A 4,735-nucleotide genomic window follows, 5' to 3' on the forward strand; every position below is an offset into this window, starting at 1 on the left:
CTAGAAGTTCTATATTGTACTCTGGAAATTAAAAAAAAATGAGGTAAGATGGCAGAGACTGTTAGTTACCTCTCCTACATCCAATTATCCTATCTTCTTTACCAATAAAGTTCTTATATTGTTAGGTATCATCACATATTCAGCTATAAGATTACAATACCTAGTGTATAGGAGATGCTTCATCAAGACTTCATTTCCTGGGGCACCTGGGTGGTTCAGTCAGTTAAGCTTATGACTTGGGCTCAGGTCATGATCTCAGGGTCCTAAGAGCTAGTCTGCTTTTCCCTCTCCATATCCCTCTGCCCCCCCTCTGCTCATGTGCTCATGCATTCTCTCTCTCTCTCTCTCTCAAATAAATAAATAAAAATCTTTTTTTTTTAAAGATTTTATTTTATTATTTATTTGAGACAGAGAGAATGAGAGAGAGAGAGAGAGCACATGAGAGGGGGGAGGGCCAGAGGGAGAAGCAGGCTCCCTGCCAAGCAGGGAGCCCGATGCAGGACTCGATCCAGGGACTCCAGGATCATGACCTGAGCCGAAGGCAGTCGCCCAACCAACTGAGCCACGCAGGCACCCAATAAAAATCTTTTTTAAAAATCCACTTCCTTTTGTTTTAAGGCACACAGCTAGACTATATGTTCCAGCCTTCTGTGCTATTAGTTTTGATCATGCTGATTGAGTTATAGCCAAAGGAATGTGCATAGAAGGAATGCCAACCTCTTCTGGGCCTTGGCATTTATTTATTTATTTATTTATTTAGTTTTTTTTTTTAAAGATTTTATTCATTTGAGAGAGAGAGAGAGAGCACAAGAGGAGGGGGAGGGTCAGAGGGAGAAGCAGACTCCCCACTGATCAGGGAGCCAATGTGGGGCTGGATCCGGGGACTCTGGGATTATGACCTGAGCCAAAGGCAGCCGTTTAACCGACGGAGCCACCCAGGTGCTCTGGGCCTTGGCATTTAATAAAAAAGGATATCCCTAAATTCTTTACCCTTTCCACCTGCCAGATGCAGTATTGGTGATGCGACTTTAGGGAATAACAGTACCACAAAATGGAAGGAGCCTGGATTCTAGAATCACTATGTGGAAGAGAGCTGTCTGTGAATCAGCAACATCCACCCTAGACAAGGAGTGAGAATGCACTTGTATTGGTGTTTGAGTCATCCTTTTTGGCTTTATTGAATGCAACAGCCTCAACATCTATTCTATTCTATTCAGGCATTTTTGTGGATCGGTATTGCCATGTGGTAAAGTTCTGAAAAGTGATATGGACATAAAATTTATTGGGGGAGATTCCTGGGAAAGCTCCTGAAACAGGGATCAAATGGATAGGGAAATTACCCCGTCCCTAATTAAAAAAAAAAATTACTTCCTACGTCTTTGAATATGGACACATTGTCTGGACTTTTAACAGCCATATTAGAGCATGAAATGGATTCAGAGATAAAGTCATATGTGAAGATTGGTAAAACAGAAATATACAAGGATCCTAGGTCATTGGTTGCCTCCTTGTACCACCATACTAACTTTAGAATGTCTATTGGACTTTTTTTTATGTGAAAGGATTAACCTTTGTATATTTAAAGTACTATTATTTTGGGTTTTCTGTAGAGGCAGCTTAACCTAATAGATGAAAATGCAGGTCAGACTTTTCCTGTCATAGAATGAATTGAGAAGCCTCTGTAGGTCCAAATCTAATCCTCTCCACCAATTGGGCTTGCTAGAAAATCTGATTTCACCTACCACAAGACTCAGCCTTTGGTACAAATCCATGGTTCTCTAAGCGTGGTTCTTTGATAACACCTATGAGTTTTTTAGAAATGCAGATTCAGGGGCTTCACTCTGACTCACTAAATTAGAACCACTGGGAATGGAGCTTAAGAAACTGTCTTCTGACAAGTTCTCTAGGTGATTCTTATGCATTTTAAAATGTGAGTGAGGAATTTTCCTAAAAGCATCTGTTGATACTCAATTATTATTTGAGTTACATAATCATTAACAAAGTGGCATGGATTTAGGGATTTTCACTACAGGCTGCACATTAAAATCACCTGAGGAGCTTTAAAAAAATACCTATGCCCAGGCCAAATTATCAGATAAGCTGATGGCACAGTTATAGTTATGGGTGAAGTGTTCTGGCTGGAGTCATTGGTCATCAAGGAAGCAGAAGATAGACATCAGGCTCAAAGTAGGATGAAAGTACTTGCCTGAGTTAGCCTGTAGGGTTTTTGTATGAGTCAATGAATGTGAAAGGCCTTTGTAAATCGTTTTATTTTACAAATATATTCATGTTCTCAACTTCATCCAGAAGCTAGAAAAATACTGCTGCTGCTAGTAATGACAACAATAATACCAGATAATTCTTATTGAACATTTTATACTTCTAGAAGATTTGCTGATACTCTAGGGTTTATTGGTTTCTCTGGTTTTATCCAAATTAGTATGGGCATATTGTAGAAAACAGTGATTGTTGTTTTTGGAGACTGTTAAAAATGCAGTCTTCAGATATCTAAAACATTGTCTGCATCTTGTAAGGAAACTGGCTGCTTTAAGTGACCATTTACCTGTTGAAGACATATCAGTCTGTTAATGATTATCTTTCTCCTCCACGAAACAGTATTGAATATTAAATTGGAATCCAAAGTGGGTAAATACTTTTCTGTTTTTCAATTATTTCAACTATACTACATATATGATAAATCACCTCCAGAGAATTAAAATTTGATGAGATTTTATGTACACATACGATCAGCCTTTGAATTCATGGGCCCTTTGTTTACTTGGCATTATTAGCTACATAAGACCCTTGTTTATTTCTTTGGTTGCTCATCTTTACTGCATTTCCTACAATTTAGATCAGTGGAGAGAAATTTTGAAACATGGAACTTTGATGCTGCATAGTTTGCTTCCTATAACTAAAAACAAGGAAAGTAATGAAGAGACAATCAGCAGGAACAACATAGGTAAAATTTAGAACCAGTAAGCTGAAATCCAACAGATGAAACAGAAAAAGTTGTGTTGATCATTCATAATACCAAAAGGGGCACCTGGTGGCTCAGTCAGTTAAGCATCTGCCTTCAGCTCAGGGCTCAGATCATGATCTCAGGGTCCTGGGATCCCACTGGGCTCCCTGCTCAGTGGGGAGTCTGCTTCTCCCTCTGCCCCTCGCCTCTCATGCTCATGCTCCCTCTCTCTCTCTCTCAAATAAATAAATAAAATATTTTTTTAAAAAAGGGATCCTTCAGTTTATAAAAAAATATTTCTGGCTTCTTTATTTTGGAGACCTCCCAAATGTATTTTAAGTGTTTACATTCTCTTACAGAACAGATAGGCTGAAGGAAAGAGAAGGGAAATAAAATTAAAGGGACAAATACATAAGGGGAAGTGACTTTCTCATGTATTCTGTGAAGAAATACTGTGTTAAAACCCTTGCTTTCTTATGTTTGAAAATGCTTTAAGTGCTCTGAGGAAATAGAGTTCAGGCCCTTTCAAGATAATCTCAGGCAAGAAGTAGCTTTGAAAATTCTAGGACGGATAAGGGTTGTAAAATACAGTTTAGCTTAATCCTTTCAGAGTTAATTAGCTATTCATTAGAAAACAGGGAGGAAAGAGAGATGAGAGGAATGGGAAGGCAGAGGGGGATTAGAAGCTAACCAAGTTGGTAGCCATACCCTTTCTGAAATAAAGGTAGTTATGAGGGATTATGACTGTTAAATAGAAGAGGGAGGAAAAGGGGTAGCCTAATCTTTTTCCACATTACATATATATTTACTTATTGCTTATGACTTAGGGGAGAAACGGTCAAGAAATAGGGGTGTAGGGAAAAAATACCAAGTTGAGGCCTATACTTATGCAGTAGAATTCTTTAGTGAGAGATGAACAGAAACAAACAAGAAGAAATATGTTAACAATGACTCAGTAGGAGCCAGGCTGCACTGAATGACAACAAGGTTTGTGCTGGTGCAAACCTAGGGAAAAAAGGACAGGGTGGACTTTCTTAAGCAGATCAGTGTCAATGCTGGATAAAACTGATAGATATAACTTCCAAGGAGGAAGAAGTGTGTCAAAGTGACAGGTTTCCTTGTTCTTGTTGTCTTGTCATTGTAAAAAATTGTGCAATCAATGAGACCAGCCCAGGTAGGCCTCTGACACTGGGAAGTGACTCAAATCAGACTATAACTACTTTTTTAATTTAATTTTATTTTATTATGTTATGTTAGTCCCGATATAGTACATCATTAGTTTTTGATGTAGTATTCCATGATTCATTGTTTTCGAATAACACCCAGTGCTCCATGCAATACATGCCTTCCTTAATACCCATCACTGGGCTAACCCATCCCCCTACCCATCTCCCCTCTAAAACCCTCAGTTTGTTTCTCGGAGTCCATAGTCTCTCATGGCTCATCTCCCTCTCCGATTTCCCCTCCTTCATTTTTCCCTTCCTTCTCCTAATGTCCTCCATGCTATTCCTTATGTTCCACAAATAAGGGAAACCATATGATAATTGACTTTCTCTGCTTGACTTATTTCACTTAGCATAATCTCTTCCAGTCCCATCCATGTTGATGTAAAAGTTGGGTATTCATCCTTTCTGATGGCTGAGTAATATTCCATTGTATATATGGATCACATCTTCTTTATCCATTCATCTGTTGAAGGGCATCTCAGCTCTTTCCACAGTTTGGCTATTGTGGACATTGCTGCTATGAACATTGGGGTGCATATGGCCCTTC

The sequence above is a fragment of the Phoca vitulina genome, unplaced genomic scaffold (assembly GCF_004348235.1).
Source record: "Phoca vitulina isolate PV1807 unplaced genomic scaffold, GSC_HSeal_1.0 scaffold39, whole genome shotgun sequence".
Taxonomy (NCBI): Eukaryota; Metazoa; Chordata; class Mammalia; order Carnivora; family Phocidae; genus Phoca; species Phoca vitulina.